Raw genomic sequence first — 17,240 nt, forward strand, 5'->3', positions numbered from 1 at the left:
AAGGCCCAAATTTCTTCTTTGCAGCCAGGCCTCTTCAGTGTTAAGGATAGACGAAGGCCAATACCTCTTCTTTCACCCCAGGCTTCTTCAGGATCAGTCATAGGCCTAGGCCTACATCACTTTTCTTCTCCCAGACTTCTTCAAGGATAGGATAGGCCCAGGCATATATCTCTCTTTTATGCACAGACTTCTTCAGGTTTAGAGATAGGCCTAGCCACCCATCTCTTCTAGGGCCCAGGCCTCTTCAGGGATAGGATAAGCCTAGGCCCACATGTCTTGTTTGGGCCCAGGCCTCTTCATTCTTAGAGATAGAACTAGGCCCACATCTCTTCTTCCTTAGGTGCAAGCCTCTTCAGGGATAGGGACAAGCCCAGTCCCACATCTCTTCAACGTGAGGCCTGGGCCCCTTCAGGTTAGGGACAGGCACAGGCTCCCATCCCTTCTTAGGGCCCAGGCCTATTCAGTGTTAGAGATAGGCCTGGCCTACATCACTTCTTCTTTGGGCCCAGGCCTATTCAGGTTAAGAAATAGGCCCACGTCCACAGACATTCTTCTTTGTTTCCAGGCATCTTTAGATTTAGAGGTAGGCCAAGGCCCACATCTCCTCTTCCTAGGGCCCAGGTCTCTTCAGGATCAAGGACTGGCCCAAACCCACACTTCTTCTTTAGGCCCAGGCTTCTTAGGTGTTAAGGATTGGCCCAGTCCCATATCTCTTCATCTTTGGGCCCAGACCACTTTGTGGTTAGGGGTAGACCCAGGCCCACACCTCTTCTTCTTTGGCCCCAGGCCCCTTCAGCTTTAGGGATAGGCCAGGGTCCACATCTCTTACTCTGGAGGCCCAGGCTTCTTCACAGTTAGATAGAGGCCCAGGATCACATCACTTCTTTATGCTCGGACCCATTCAGGTTTAGGGACATCCCAAGTTCACCATTGCTTTTTTGTGTACAGGACTCTTCAGGGTTAGTGATGGGCAAAGGCCCACACTTCTTCTTTGGCCCTAGGCCTATACAGTGTTATGGATAGCCCCTGCACACATATCTTCTTCCTTGGGTCCATGACTCTTCAGGGTTCTGGATTGACCCAGACCCACACTTCTTAATCTTTGGGCCCAGGCATATATCTCTCTTTTGTGCACAGATTTCTTCAGGATTAGGGACATGCCCAGGCCCCCATCCTTCTTTGGGTACAGGTCTCAACATAGTTAGGGATTGGCTCCGTTCCACACCTCTTCTTCTTTGGGCCCAGGCCTCTTCAGGTTTAGGCATTGGCCCAGGCCAAATCTCTTCTTCATCTCTTCTTCCTTAGGTCCATGTGTTTTCATGGTTAGGGATTGGTCCAAGGCCTCACCACTTCTTCTTTGATCCCAGGGCTCCTCAGTGTTGGGGATAGGTCACTTCAGGGTTAGGGATAGGCCTTTGCCAAAACTCTTCTTTTTGGGGCACAGGCCTCTTCAGTGTTAGGGATAGTCCAAGGCACATATCCTTTCTTCCTTGGGCCCAAGTTTTGGAAAAAGAGAGAAACAGTAGATGTAATGGAAGTTTTTGGTGTCTTTGTATGTTATGTCACTATGCTTTTGTTTTAATCTGAAGTGTGAGATCAGCTAGGTCATAGTTTGTCCATACCTTTTAATTGTCATGTGTGTGTCATCATCTTTGCCAGTTACTAATAGCCTTTCTTGAGGGGCACAGACAGGAGTGTTATCTGAGACTCTGAGTATAAATGAAGCCAAAAAAGAGACAGTGTGACATTTAGTATTGGCATGTGGCTTGTAGCCATTTGATGAGACAAGAGACCAGAGATGTTGTCGCAGTTTGGAGCAGACAGATTGGGAGAAATGCTTCGGGGGACAGCAGCATGGAGGAGCCTGCTAGCCGTGTCTGCAGTTGACAAAGAATTCTATAGAGCCCTAAAAGAACCCCTTGACTCAATCAGGGAGAAGCAAAGGGGTCTGGACCCCTGCTCCCCACTAACCTCTCTTCTCTCTACATAGAGTTCGGGGTTTGGTGGAAGGGAGGCCTAAGCACCCCAAATAAAGTAGAGTTTTGAAAAGACTGCTACAGGTGACATTCTGCCATAGGTGGTGCCCAACATGGTTTAAGATAAAAAGGGCTATCACCTGAGACCCAGACATGGCTTAAGAATAATGGGGAACTTGGTTTTGGAGCTGTACACAGGAGATAGCAAGTTCTGAAAGAGTGAATGCAATATTTCAAGATGTCACTAAAAGCAGCAGGTGGTGCCGATTTTTCTCCTGAAATGCAGGCAGATAGAATTTTCTGTTGCTGCTTTGTTTCCTTCCAGTGTTCTGTTTTTTAGAAGTTTGAAAGAATGACAGATGAGATAGGAAGACCAGAAGTGTCACTCAGTTCTGTTGTTCTGGAAAGGATTATGGACCTTGTGGTTCAATAGGAAAGTTTATGGGTAGAGACTGAAACTCTTGGAAAGCAAAAAGCGCTACTGAGAAAGTGAAGTTTACCCTCTCTTGCTGCTGTGCCCTGCTCCATGTGCCAGGTGTTCAGAGTACTGCAAGGGGACAGGGAAGAACAGGAAGCCCAGCAGGCCAGAAAAGCTCTGGAGCCAAGGGCTCCACTACAGAAACTGACTGTGGCTACACAGGCATCATCAGCTTTCCCAGGGTTTGTGCATCATATGCCTGCTAATGATGGTGGTGAGGCTGATGGTAAGATGACATAGATTCCAGTAGAAATGCTAGATCAAAAGAAACTTAGAAGTCTATCATACGGTATGGAATACATTCAAATTTGGTTAAACAAATGTTAAATAACTAGACTATTAAAAATAGACTTATTCTCCAAGAGTGGAAAGGATCGGTTTTAGCTCGGTTAAAAGCTGGTCAGTAGTTAAAATCATAATTGTTTTGAAGGAATGAAGCTACAAAAATAGAACAACAAAATACAACAAAGTGGAAAAATGTTGATAAAGATCAATCGTTTGGTGAGTGTCATTATGCTGACTATGAAAACAAATCCCATCTGAAGATGGAGTGATTGAATAATGTCATTTTGTAGCAGTAAGAGCATGTGATATGGTTGAGGAGTCTGGTAAAGGAACCACTTCATTTACTAAGGTAAATCAAGGCCATGAAGAAGCCTTCACCAACTGCTTACAGAGAATGGGTTCAGCTCTAAATTGAGCCAAACCAGATCCTGAGAACAGACAGGCATTGACACACATCATGGCTTGTGAGAATGTGAATACTAAATGTAACAGAGAAGTTAGACCATTAAAAGCATGAGGAGCCCAAAGAGACAAATGGATAAGAGAGACCAGTGGCATTGGCTCTCAGGAACATCATGCCAGAATCATAAGACAAGCCATAGCTAAAAGTCTCAAAAATCAAAATGCCCGGTGCATTAATTGTGGTGAATTTGGTGAATTTCCAAAGAAATCATAAGGCTAGAAGCTTCAATCATAAGGCGAAGAAGCTGCTTATGGATACAATGATCAATTGGTAGATTCTCTGGAATTTGTAGGTATTGTAAGAAGGGAAAGCATTGGAATAATGAGTTTATATTTAAATGGGATTCAGAAGCTCACTTCTTGCCACCATTAAAAAGGCAGAGGGGCCTATCATCTCTAGGCCCCACAGGAAAAATAGGAAATGTCCTGCTTTGGTCAGCCAGTTGATGCCAAGCAGGGGGAAGAGCAAAATGAAAAATTGCTGATCTCACCCATGCTGAATCCAGCAGGGCTTTGGATCTGGCCACAAATACCCCCTCTTACCCTTTCAGCAAGATTTGGATGTTACAAAATAACCATTGGTGTTTATGGTCCTTTTCCTTCAGGGACAGAAGGGATGATCTCGGGAAGAAGTGGATTAACTTCTCAAGGATTTATTGTGCATCCAGGTATTGTAGATGGGGAGTGTAAGGAAGAATATAAAATCATGACATATGTAACACATGAGATGCAAATTAATACAGGGGGTAGAATCGCTCAGCTGTTACTATATCTTCACGTCAAGGGCAAAGTCGATCCCATAGAAAGAACAGGTGCCTTTGGGAATACTAAAAAACATGTGTTCTGGCAACAGTGGTTAATGGTACAAATGAATGATGTTGAAATGTAAGGTTTGATAGATACAAGAGTGGACATCAAAGGTCTTGGAAACAAGAATGGCCACTTCAGATTTCTCCACCATTTATAGAAATTACTAAATTGTCTTAAGTAAGACAAAGTGTTGTACAGTACTAAAATGTGTGGGGCCAGAATGGCAACCAGAGAATTGAGACCTATGTGGCTGACATATCCATACATTTGTGGGGAAGAGAGCTTTTGCAACAATGGGGTACACAAACTAATATTCCTGCAATTCAAGAGACAGCCAATGATGAAATTAGGGGTGAAATTGTAGAGGCCTCTGTGGAAGGTATTGATATGTGTAATCAAGAACAATCACAAGCTGTGCCCACTGTCCAAGCACAGGACATCACAGGGATTGAGTTTCCAAATTTATGAGGGGCCACTGCTGAAATACCACAGCTTTGCATCCAAAGTGGTTTTCAAACAGACCAGTGTGGCAAGATCAGTGGCCCATAATGAAAGAAGAGTTACAGGTTTTGCCGCCATCTTTGTTTAGGGCTACCAGCTATGTTTAGTTCCCTGAATAGTGCTAACTGCAACTTTTGTCCTTCAAGCTTTTTGACGTTCAGTTTTAATGCAGTATGGTAGGATCAACACGATTTGATAGCCCTTTTATGAACTGTGTCTAATTTTGCTTTGATTTTAGTTCAGAAAAAAGAGATTTAAAGTTATGCTAAGAACTGCAGTTGTGTACAAGATTGAGCTTTACCTAGTCTCATTGGTTATGTTTTTTTAAGGTTAAGCCTAGGGTGGGTAACTATGAAGATTGCCTATGTATATCTACTTGAAATATAGTCCTAAAACATGCATGGAAGGTATATGCCAGAATTAGAGATTATACCATTCTGTTTTATAGGGTGCAATGCAGAGCAGATGATAAAAATAGACAAAGAATAACTCAGATGTGCTGGCCCTCAAGCTTGTCAGAGGTCTGATGAATATGACACTTTAATATATGTAAGTTTATTGTGAGAGAAGATCCCAAAATCCAGGCAGAAGCTACCTCATGGTTTCTGAGATTTGAGCACAACAACAAATGACTGCGACTCTGGATTGTGGTATGCTAACCACTGGACAAGACTTCCCCAACCAGCCCACTGCTAGGGCCCAGCTTAAACTGTGGACAAAGCTGTGGACACCTGGAGAGTCATTGTTTCACTTTGCTGTGGATGAGGTGAGGTCAATGTCTTACTCCACAGAAGTAGTCTCTCATCCTCTGTCCCTAATGGCTGGACTGCTTCTGCTCATGGTGCCATGAGACCACAGGAGCCAGGGACACCAGTTAGGTGATGAATTAGCTAGTCATCTCTGTCATTTTGGTTGGTACTGTAAGACCTGGGGTCTCACAGCTCAGGAGTTCAATCGTGCCCTTCCCAGAAACTCCCCCAGACCAAGACTCGTTGCAAAAGCAAGAGGTTTATTTACTATTGTACAATGGGGTCACCCCCGCTGGTCAGCAAAGAGTGGCACCAGGAGACAAAGGCCTTTAGGTTTTTAAAAGAAAAATTGTGGGAAATTTGAAGTTTTAGTTTTGGCAATTTAGGATTGGATGAGGAAGCTATAAAGTAAGATAATTGGTTAGTCTTAGGTGCTCAAACTTGGCCAGTCCTGCCAAGTGTGGATGCAGCTGCACTTTAAGGTGGGGGTGGTTAGCTCATCCTTGAAGATTAGGGCTACGGACTCTTGGCCGGAGGTCAAAAGCTACTCAGAAGAAGTCTAGGTTCGTTGCTAAGAAACACTATCTCAAGGACAAGGGTTTGGTCCTTCTTTGGCTGAGTGAAGGTCATTGTTTGCTTGCCCTTTTTTTATATCTGTCCTCACAGATAGGGTCACATTCCTTCACTCTCTGGAAAGGTACTAAGAGGCTTTAGCTTAACCTGGACCTAAAACTCAAAACTATAGGCTTTAGAAGACATATAGGTTACAAAGTTAGTCTAACCCTTTCATATCCCCCTTCTCCTTGTAACTGCTTCAATCATGAAGCAGCTGCAGAGTGAGAATTTTATCTTAAGAAAAAAATATTTTTTTGACTCAACATTTCAGCCTGTAGAATGGGACAATGGGCCGATGATCAGTCTTCTGGAATTTCTTCATGCTGATGATGGATCATTGAAATCTCAGTTTAAAAGAGGCTGAAATGCTGGTCAAAAGTTGGGGAGAGTACATGGGTAAAGATTACTAGGAGCCAGTCAAAGGCTGGTCAATGAGGCATTCCTTAACAGTCTCTGGTTAGTTGATCCAATTGAAGAGACAGGGAGCAGTCATGTCCGCTTCCAACAAGTCCAGATTTCAGTTTGCAGCCCAGAGTCAACCAGGTGAAAATCTTGCCTCTCACAATGTGAGACAATGGCTCTTCAGGTGTCCCCGGCTTTGTCCACAGTTTAGGCTGGGCCCTAGCAGTGGCCAAGTTGGGGCAGTATTGCCCAGTGGTTAGCATACCACAATCCAGACTTGCAGTCATCTGTCGTTGTTCAAATCTTCTCGGAAACCTTGGGGAGCTACTGCCAGGATTTTGGGACTTTCTGTCACAATAAACTTACATATGTTAAAATGCCATATTTATCAGATCTCTGATAAACTTGAGGGCCAGCATATCTGAGTTACTGTTTGTTTTTATCATCTGTTTTAAACTGTGTCCTATAAAACAGAATGTTATTTAATCTAGTTTTAGCATATTTCTGAGATGCATGTTTTAGAACTATATATTTTAAGACAAATAGGCAAACTTTATAGTTACCCATCCTAGGCTTAACCTTAAAAAAAAACCCTATACAAAGACACTAGGTAGAGCTCAACATCTTATCCAACTGCAGTCGTTAGCATAGCTTTAAGCCTGCTCTTTCTGAACTAAAATTAAAGCAAACATTTTAATCAGATACAGTTTATAGAGGGGCTAGCAAATCTTGCTGATCCTACCACTTTGTATTAAAATTGAACAGTAAAAAGCTTTGCACTTAACACTAATCAGAGGACTGAACATAACTGAGAGACCTAAACAAAATGGTGGTAAACTCGTGTCTCCACCCTCTTTATCTCTGAACCAGCATGGCGGCTGGCCACGTGTAACTGAACTCAGCTGGAAGTCCTAAACAAATATGGCAGCAAAACTACAGCTTCATGTGCTCTCTATCCCTGAACCATCATGGCAGCTAGCCATGTGTTAGCACAGGCTGTGACTGACAATACCAAAAATAGCCATTAGGTGCTGTTGATGATACAGCAAACACTGTGGAGCATCCATAATCCCCCACAACCAAAAGTTTTAACATAGTGATCAAATAAGTTTTAGAACCAACTGCATAACAAAACAGTACAGAACACTTTTAAACTGTTTTAAACTGAATTATTTTAGCCATACCAAACCTATCAGCCAGAATTTTTTCCCCTTAAAAGAGCATAAAAAAAACATTTTGCAATGAAGAATCACCAGCCTTTTAAATGAATTATAACATATTTAAATACAGTATTTTTTTTAATTATATTAACTCTCTGGCTTTATATAATACATCCAATAACCTTCTGCAACATCCTATATACCTTCAGGTTTCTAGCTTTCTTTTTCTGGCTTAACCGACATTTTTGCTTTAGACAAGCTATTTTTTTTTAATATCTCTTGCTCACTCTATTTTTTTTTTAGACAACAGGAAAACTCTCATTAATTTTTTTTTCTAAGGGTTGGGAAACTGTTTTAAGTTCGTTGTTAGACTGCCCAAGAGTTATTGCTTAAAAAATCTGATAAACTGTAGATGTTTTATCCTCTTAAACATCTAAACAATTTTTAAAACTCATCCCTGCAATATCAAAGCAAAGTATCTTTTTTAGGAGTGAATTTACAAAGCATAACCATAATTTTAAAAGTCGAAACCAGATTTTAAGACCAAAATTTATCAGTGAAAACAACCCAATATTCAGAACCAATATCAACTTAGAATAAGACTTTCTTCTTATCCTAAAAGGAAATAAAATCACTTTGACTCAGAGATTTTGCAACCTTTGTTCTTTTCCTGAGCCACACCATGTGGCAATTTACATTGTTGTTATTTAAACATATGCATTTATAGACCCTACAAACACATAGGCACATATACGTGTTTAAAACAAGAATTTGAATTTAACCTTAAAACATACCCAATTATTTTTTTATCATATCAACCATTTAAGACCAGTTGAAAACAATTGTATAATGGCCATATATTTAAACAGACAGACTCAGCTGTAATTCTAAACATTACAGCAAGTGCAGTTTTTTTTTTTTTAATTACTGTTTGATCTGTAAGTTGCAAGCCCCCTAGGTGGGAGGAGGGAAGAGAGGTGCAAGAGGGCATGGTGAGCTCTTGCTGCCCACTTCCCTGCTAAGCTGGCATGAAGGCAAGGGGGAGGAGTTTTTCCTCACTCTCAGCAGCCAGAGCAGCTCCTATCATGGAGCAGCTACGGTGCCAATCCCCGCCTAGCCATGTCTAAGGACTTCCACCCAGCAAGCCCATGAGCCTTGCCTACTCCCTTTGCTCCCTTGTGAGCTTTACTCTAGATTACCTCCCCTGAAGGTCCTGAACCTGCTTCCTGCCTGGGCCTCTCCCCTCCCCCGTGCTCTTTGGCTGTCCCATGGCAACAAGGGGCCACATCAAGCCCATGCCCTGCTGGGTGCTCATTGTTATTCCACAGATGCTCAAGTGCCTGAGCACTGCCTGCCCAAGCTCCAGCCAAAGCTCCACATGTCTCCCCAGCCACCCGAAAGCACTCCCTCCTTGGCTCCCTGGGGAGGGAGAGCACACTGCTTGGTGTCCTGCCATGCAGCCATGTACACTCCCGGGCCAAGTTCTAATTTTAACTATCCTCTGTCCAAATTTTTATCAGTCCAAGTCTACCAAGAAACAGACATAGAAAAATACATACATACATGAGAAACACAGGATTTAAATTGCTGGGGGAGCAGAATCTCTCTGCTCCTCCCTGTTCACAGAAAGGGGCAAGCTGAGTGTCCTACAGGATGTCCCATGGACTTGGCATTAATGACATGTCTGTCTGCCTTAATGAAACCGTTCCAGGCAAGTGGCCTCCAACCACTCAGGGGACTCGAACCCCTTCTACAGATGATCTCAAGCTAGACCATCTCCCTGTCAAAAGAGTCAGAGAGGCAACAACAACAGAAACACAAAGAATCAGGCAAGTAATCAAACAAGGACACCCTTGTGAGTGGTACCACAGTGCTCTGATAGAACGGCTGCCTGGTGGCAGTCATTCTCTACGAAAATCAGATGGGAGGAGGACCGTCTCAGATCCAACCTACCAAACGGAAAGTGGGCATCCCCAGTTCCCAGTCAAGCGATATTTTGACATGTCTGTCAATCGCAATGACTGATCAGATGACCAAAAAGGTCCAGATAGGCGCCTAAACTGAAACAGATTGGTACCACAGAAATCTAATTGAGAGGCTGCCTCATGGCAGCCATCTCTGACAAGAAACAGATCGGTAAGACAGAAACAGACTAACGTGTTCCGAGCTCGACCTCCGAGTTCAGTCTGATGAGGGTTGGGGAAGGGGCACGCCCTTTCCCGGCCAAACGCACCAAAAATGTAAGACCTGGGGTCTCACAGTACATGGATTGGTACATTAATTTAGCTTATAATTTATCCTTCTCAAGTCTCTGATCACATTGACAGCTAAGCTAAGCTAATGGTAGCTTTGCAGCTAAAGAACATTTAGATCCACTGTTAGTTCATTGGTCCGTTCATTAGCTAGTTAGAACTAGTAGTTACTAGATCCTTTATTTAGAAAGGCAAACAGGTTTGCCTTGCTCACAGGCTTCATGTTAGTTGTCTGTGTCCTATGGTGAATAGCTGGATAGAAAGATATGGAATTTATGTAGGGTCTGAGGATATAGGAATTTCCATTTTGAGTATCTAGAGAATGATGTCTGATGGTCTGGAAAAATGTTTTCAAGTTGGCAAATGCAAGAAAGATTGGTAGGCCTAGGTAGGTGTCTTAAAGGTATGTGAATGTGAGTTATAATCATACACAAAAGTGATTTAAGACACATTAAAAATAGAAATGGGAGATATTTCAGATTTTTACCCCCTCTCTGCTATTGTTGTGCTTGTGTTGCTGTAAGACTTCAGAAGTTCAGAGTTTTCACATTGATCAACAGAATTCTGATAAGTTGTTGGAACTTATTATCCAGTCATAAGCTTGAGATTGTAATTTCTTTTGGTCGTCCTCTGAGATTGACTTAAAGGCACATCTCATCTTGCTAAAAACATCTGTCTAATGTGTATTTCTGACCCAAAAGCCATAGTGTTTACTATGGTATTTCTCATATTGGCCATTTCTGAGGTAGGCTTTGACATACTATTTAGGAATATCTTAAGCCTATTTTTCTAGTTGCTTTGTTAAGGACAGTCCAAGCGTCCAGGGTTTAGCACCAAAACCATTAATGCATTTCTGCCTAACTTTCCAGTGTGACATGGAGGTGGGGGATAAAAGTAGATGCTGAGTGTACAAAAAGTGGCTGAGCTCCATTGGTGGCTGATTACCAACATCTGTGCCCACAGAAAAAGTGTTAGTTTCAGACCGTGGACACACTCTGTTTATAAAAGTTACAAAACAAATAGCTAAGAAGAACTGATATTCATTCTCTTGGATGCAGTTTTACCTGTTACTCTCAAAATGTTGTTACATTAGATTTGCTGATACATTACTTTTCTGAGGTCTTTAAAAAAATATATTTCTTTTGTAAACTAAAAACTCATATGAGTTTCAGGAAATCAAAAAGTCATGAGACCTGGAACTGCCATAGTTCAAATGGACCCCAGATGAGTTTTCTCCCTGGTCTTGGGATTCCTCCCTTTTACCATTTAATAGAAAAAAAATTAACTTGTGACTCTAATCTGAATTTATCCCAGCAGATTTTTACCTGGTTGCCTCTATTCCGGGATCAACTACTGACTACCAGCTGAAATCTGAACTTGCTTGAAGCTGAAGTAAACCGGTCCAGCTGATGTGATGGCTCCATGTCTCTTCATATGGATCAAATAACCAGATGCTTCTGAAGACTGCTCTACTGTCCAGCCTTTGACTGGCATTTCAGCTGTCCTAGCCCCTGATGGCCATGGCCTTATTGTCAGCACTGAAGCAACTTCAGAAGAAGAGTCTTCACTCCAAAATTCCACCTAACAGGCTGAAATGCTAAGTCAAAAGGGGCTCCCTGACATTAGCTATTATCTTGGGAACCTGCTTAGCTGGAGCAGGAACTAGTATTGCAGGCTTTAGAGACACTAGAGAGAAAAGATTCCAGAGGATGGTTTAAATCTTGGCATAATAGTTCTGCTTGGCTTCCTTCCTCTATATCCACCCTGAAGGGACCCCCTATTCATTTTGATTTTTATCTCTGGGCCTTGTATTTTAAATCACTTGAAGGCTTTAATAAAGTAATGTTTGGGAGCAATGCAGTAAGGTACTGAGATCCCATTGTGGAAAGGTAAATCTGAAGGACTCCAGGGGTCATATCTGGAAGACCGAAGATTGGGGTTCAAATGATCATGGTGAGGGGGGGGGAATGAGAAACAAAAGATTTAAGAATCAGTGGGTATTGTTTTAAAGTTAAAAGCTACAGCCACGTGGGTAAAACAAAAACAAAAACAACTAGATTTAATGCATTTTTCCCCCACCCACTAATACAGTTGCTAGGAAACTAGCCTATGAAACCGAGCCAGAACTGTTTGTGGTCTTGGAGCCTAAAGTGGACCAATCATTTCATAAGTCAATTTCCCTTACCAATCATGTAATACCAAAGCATGTAAGTCCCTGCTTGTAGTTTTTGCCATATAAAAATCTTGTTCCCCTAGATCGTGGTGCCACATTTTTCACTTCTTTCCACAGGGGGTTTGTGTCCCCTGTTGGAACACATATACAATTAAAAATCCTCATGTATTTTCATTGGAGTCTATTCCTGGTCTTTGTGTGTTTGAGAACTGGGCACAACATGATCACCTCCTGGGATTTACCACCATCCAAACAACTGTGAGTTTTTGCTCCCAACCTCACACTGTGGCTGACAGGTAGGGCCCAGTGAAGGGTTGTCATCCAGTCATCCATAATGTCCTCCCCAGGCCAGAGCTCAGGCTGAGCCAGGTCTGAAACCCTGTGTGAAGCTCACAAACAGAACCTGATTGGGTCAACAGAGGCTGGGCTACATCTCCTGCTTCTGCGCTGGCAGCTGAGGGAACAGAAGAAGAGGAGGAGGGGCCCTGCTGTCACCTTCAGGTCAGGCAATGTGAAAAGAACACACCAACCCTGCCTAGGGCACTCCCCATCCCTCACCATAGTGCCAAGTACCAAAGACAATAGCCCAGAGTGACTTCCCACTCATGACCCTCCTTGGCTAATGACAGGAGGGTTGGGTCCATACCCTACACACTAATGAGGCCTGAAGGGCTTATGTGTGTCTCTAGGTGTCGCCACCTGACATCAAGTTGCTGTTAAGCATTTGCACTACAGATGTGGCCAGTGACAGGCTTCACCCTAGGGCAATCATGTAGGTGAGGCTGTGCTCTGAATTTGAATCAATTATGTATGACTCTCAGATCTCTGTGAGGACAGAAAGCAGGATCTGTGAGGGTTATAGTCAAAAGAGATGTGACTGGCCCAATTTTCCATTGGAGATGGCCCACCTTGGAGGCCAATCCCCTGACTCAAATCTTCTTGGTGGCCCACTGTTGTGGCTGTAAATAAGTTTTTTATTTGATCCCAGGAGTGGGATATGGGGCTGCCTCAGACTGTCCACAGCAGCAAAGTATTTGTCTGGTGCAGGCTGAGAGAGTTCTTTGCCAGGTGCAGACAGTTTAAATCTGAGGACTCTGGAGATGGAATAAATGCCAGGGCCCAGAGAGAGAAGAGAGCTCAGAGAAAGAAGAAGTCTGCTAGTGCTCCCCCTGCTGCTCCTGGTTGCTGTGGATGCAGTTGGATGAGATAAGTTGAAGAAATCCTGAAACAAAGATTGGAATGCTCTAAGGAACCCAATGACCCTAACAGGCAGGAAATAGCTAAAGAGAACTCCACACCCTCTCCCCATTATTGTTCCTTTTCTTCTACCTGGTGTTGGGGTGAAGGGAGGACGAGTCATAAGAAACCAAAATAAAATAGTATAAAAAGTTATACTAACACCCCACCTCTTGAATGCAAGTGAAAATCACCTCAAAGCTTCTGAACAGGTGCTGTTCCGTTTGGGCAGAAGCTGGGATCTGTTTGCTAGACCCAAACAACAGTGACTATCTGGACAAGGAGGCCTGAGCTAACTCTGCTGTAGCTTGTGATCTGCTTCCTGTAGTCTTTGACTACAGCTCCACTTTAAAAACAAGTACATGTAGCTGCGCAGGGCCTTTAATCCCAGCACTAGGGAGGCAGGTAGGTCTATGTGAGTTTGAGGCCAGCCTGCTCTACAAAGAAAGTCCAGAGCAGCCAGGCTGTTACACAGAGAAACTGAGTCTTGAAGAAAAAAACAGGAAAGAACAAAGTAATGAACACCAAGTTCATGTGACCTTGAATAAAATACTCCCCAGAAGTGATGGAGGCTGAGATACAGGCTGAGCTATAAGCCAGTACCCTCCCACAGCCTTGTCCCTAAGGGCTGCTCCAAATGGCAACTGTTGAAGAGAACATTTATTTGAGTCACTTTTTTTTATGTCAGGGGTGCCCAGAAACACCCAACCTGGAAGTCCACTCATGTGCACTCCTGTGTAGCTATGATGTGTGTATTGTGTCTGGTAGGATGTCGCTCCTGCTCCAACCAACTCCAATATGCAAGGAACAGAGGCCTTGAACATCCATTATGGATCCAAGGAGTCAACCCACAACCTAACTCAACCTAGCTAACCCATGTGTATTCTCCCCTTGAACACAATCTCCACCCCCCCCCCCACAACAACCTCCAGCATTTGTTTCATCAGCCTGTTGACAACTGTCTTTTTGAGAGCTGGGATTTCAGCTCTGTGCTGGACTTATTAGGTGGTGAAGAAGAAATGACAGCCCCTTGCCCTCAGGGAGCTCACAGTCTAGTTGGGGACTCAGGGTGCACATGAGTACACACAGCACATATACACACACATACAGAAGAGACAAGCACAGGACTAAACAGCACATAACAATCTAGGGAGCCACCTTGTGTTAACGTGAGTACTCTTACAAAGGAGCCTGGGCTTGGAACCTAGCTCTGGTGAATAAGGGAGGGTTGAGGGTGGGGAAGAACATTTCAGAGCAGTACAGGCGAAGGCCTGGTCAATTATAGCAGGGAAGAGACAAGCTGGGCAGTTAGCTGAGGACCATGGTAAGAGCTTCAGTAAGTTAGCCAAGGAAAGGAGGAGCATAGAAGCTCCTGGGGATGGGGAGTGCCTACCCTTTCTCAGATCTCTTTGAGTATTCGGTGACCCCAGAATAAGGGATAGGGTTTCAGTAAGAATCAATAACCCCAAATGCATGGGGGATACAGACAGTAAGACCCCAGGTCAGGAATCCACAGGATCTACCAAGCCCTGGTAGGAAAGAGCTTTCTCTTTTCCTAACCAGTGTTTCACTCTAGGGAAGGAGGGAATCATTTGTGGGCTCCCAAATGACCTGCTCACATGTGAAGATATGAGTCCTTGATCAGCAGTGGGCCAAGACCCACACTTGCTTCTTATACCTCTGCTCATTTATGGACACATACAATCCTCCACTGGCATCTCCCACTGCCTAGACCCACAAGCACCATGTGCTGGGCTCTGTTGCCTCTCTACCCTCACTGTCCCAGGTGACACCTGCCTGGAGCTGATCACCTGGCCAGCATGTGGCTAATGGAAGCAGGATTCTTTCTCTCTGGGATAGACAGAGAAAATGATTTACGATCCATTCAGCAGTCCAACCTCCCCTTGAGACTCCACAGTGAAGTAGAGCCATGACTAAGCTGAGGGCTCCTTTGTAAAATGTCACAGTCTGACAGACACAAAAAGGAAAAAAGAAACCAAGCTCAGGAGCCTTGGAAATGTCTGGGGAGGGAAGCCAGGTTCTACAAATCAGGTGTACCTTTAAGACTGGGAAGAAGGGATGGATGGACTATAAGGGGCTCAGCCTCAGCTTTCTTTATCACAAACAAGAGGAGACCAGGAGGAGAGAAACACACTTGTATGGAGTAAGGACAGGATGGCACATAAAATCCCAGGGTTGAGGTCTTTAATCTGGATTCTGGAGGCTCCTGAATCTGCCTGGCATTGTGAGAGTCACATGGGTATGTGAGTTCTCCTAGGAGAAGGTCCATAGCCTCCATCAGGTTGTAAAGGGACACTTGTCCCTCAAGTGTTAACCTTTCTAGTTAAGAAAGGGCACGGTGCCCTGGCTTCTGAGAAAAACCTAAACCAGGCTTAGGTTTTTCTCACCTGGGTAGACCTTGTCTCCACAGAACCCATGGAGCTAGCTAGCCAAACAATGGTAAGACTTAGGCAAAGCCACAGCACTTAGTGGAACCTGGGTGCTGTCTGCCTCTGCATGCTGCCCTGCCAGGCTCAGGACTGGGAGGGGTAAGCCAGGTCTCCTCACTGAAAAGCCCTCCAGGTGCCCGTGTACTTGTGTGCTTTACTTCAGGTAATTCTTTTTATTCATTTGGTTTTATTTTCTCTGTCTGAGTGTTTTGCCTCCATGTGTTTTGTGCCCTTTGCACAATCCTGGGGCTTGTAGAGGCAGGAGAGGTTGCTGGATGCCCAGGAACTGGAGCTATGACAGTTGTAAGGCTCTCTTAACTACTGAGCCAGCCTTCCAGTTCCAAGTTCAGACGCCTTTTACAATGAAAGCCTAAACATTTGCTCAACCATGTTTGTAGCAGCCTTATTTGTAATAGCCAGAAGCTGGAAACAGCCCAGATGCCCCTCAGTGGAGGAATGGATGCACAAATTGTGATATATCTACACAATGGAATATTACTCAGCAATAAAATCAAGGAAATCATGAAATTTGCAGGTAAAGGTGGAATCTGGAAAAGATCATCCTGAGTGAGTGATCCCAGAAGCAGAAAGATACACACGGTATATACTCACTCATATAGACATATAATATAGGATAAACCTTCTAAAATCTGTACACCTAAAGAAACTAATTAGGAGGGAGGCCTCTCACTAAAATCCTCAATTCCTATCCAGAAAGGCAAAGAGACTGGACATCAGAAGAAAGTGAAAAGAGGGAACAAGTGAGGAGCCTGACACAAGGAACCTCTGAAAAGCTCTGCCCTGCAGACTATCAATATAGATGCTGAGACTTATGGGCAACCTTTGGGCAGAGTGCAGGTAATCTTAGGAAAGAAGTGGGAAACAGTAAGATCTGGAGAGGACAGGAACTCCACAAGGAGAGCAACAGAACCAAAAAATCTGAGCACAGGGGTTTTTCCTGAAACTGCTATTCCAACCAAGGACTATGCATGGAGATAACCGAAGACCTCTGCACAGATGTAGCCCATGGCAGTTCAGTATGCATGTGGGTTCCATTATAATAGGAACAGGGACTGTCTCTGACATGAACTGATTGGCCTGCTCTTTAATTACCTCCCCTTGAGGGGGAAGCAGCATTACCAGGCCACAGAAGAAGACAATGCAGTCACTCCTGATGAGACCTAATTGACTAGGATCAGAAAGAAAGAAAAGAAGTCCTCCCCTATCAGTGTATTTGGGGAGGAGCTTGCATGCAGAGGGTGGAGGAAGGGAGGGATTGGGACAGGAGGAGGGAGGGAACCATAGGGGGGATACAAAGTGAATAAAATGTAATTAATAAAGAAAAACAAACCACAATGAAAGCCTAAGCAGAAAACTGGGGTATGAGTGACACCACTCTCTCACTGAGACTGCCTGCAGCTGAGTGTGGAGACCAGAGCAGTTCCTGTGTCCTAACACAATCAAGTAACAGTTTGCAGGGAAAGTCAGGCCTAACGTCCATAAATCTTCCATATTTCAACTTTAACATTTAAGATGATAGTGGCTATTATGTTGAGTGAAGTAGTGGCATTGAACCAAGAGAAGAAATCTCTCCTTTTAGATGCAAACCATGTTCTAGTCTCTTATTTTTTAATTTATTTATATTTTTATAAATTACAGTTTATTTACTTTGCATCCCTGCTGGAGCCACC

The sequence above is a fragment of the Meriones unguiculatus genome, chromosome 3 (assembly GCF_030254825.1).
Source record: "Meriones unguiculatus strain TT.TT164.6M chromosome 3, Bangor_MerUng_6.1, whole genome shotgun sequence".
NCBI classification, from domain to species: Eukaryota; Metazoa; Chordata; class Mammalia; order Rodentia; family Muridae; genus Meriones; species Meriones unguiculatus.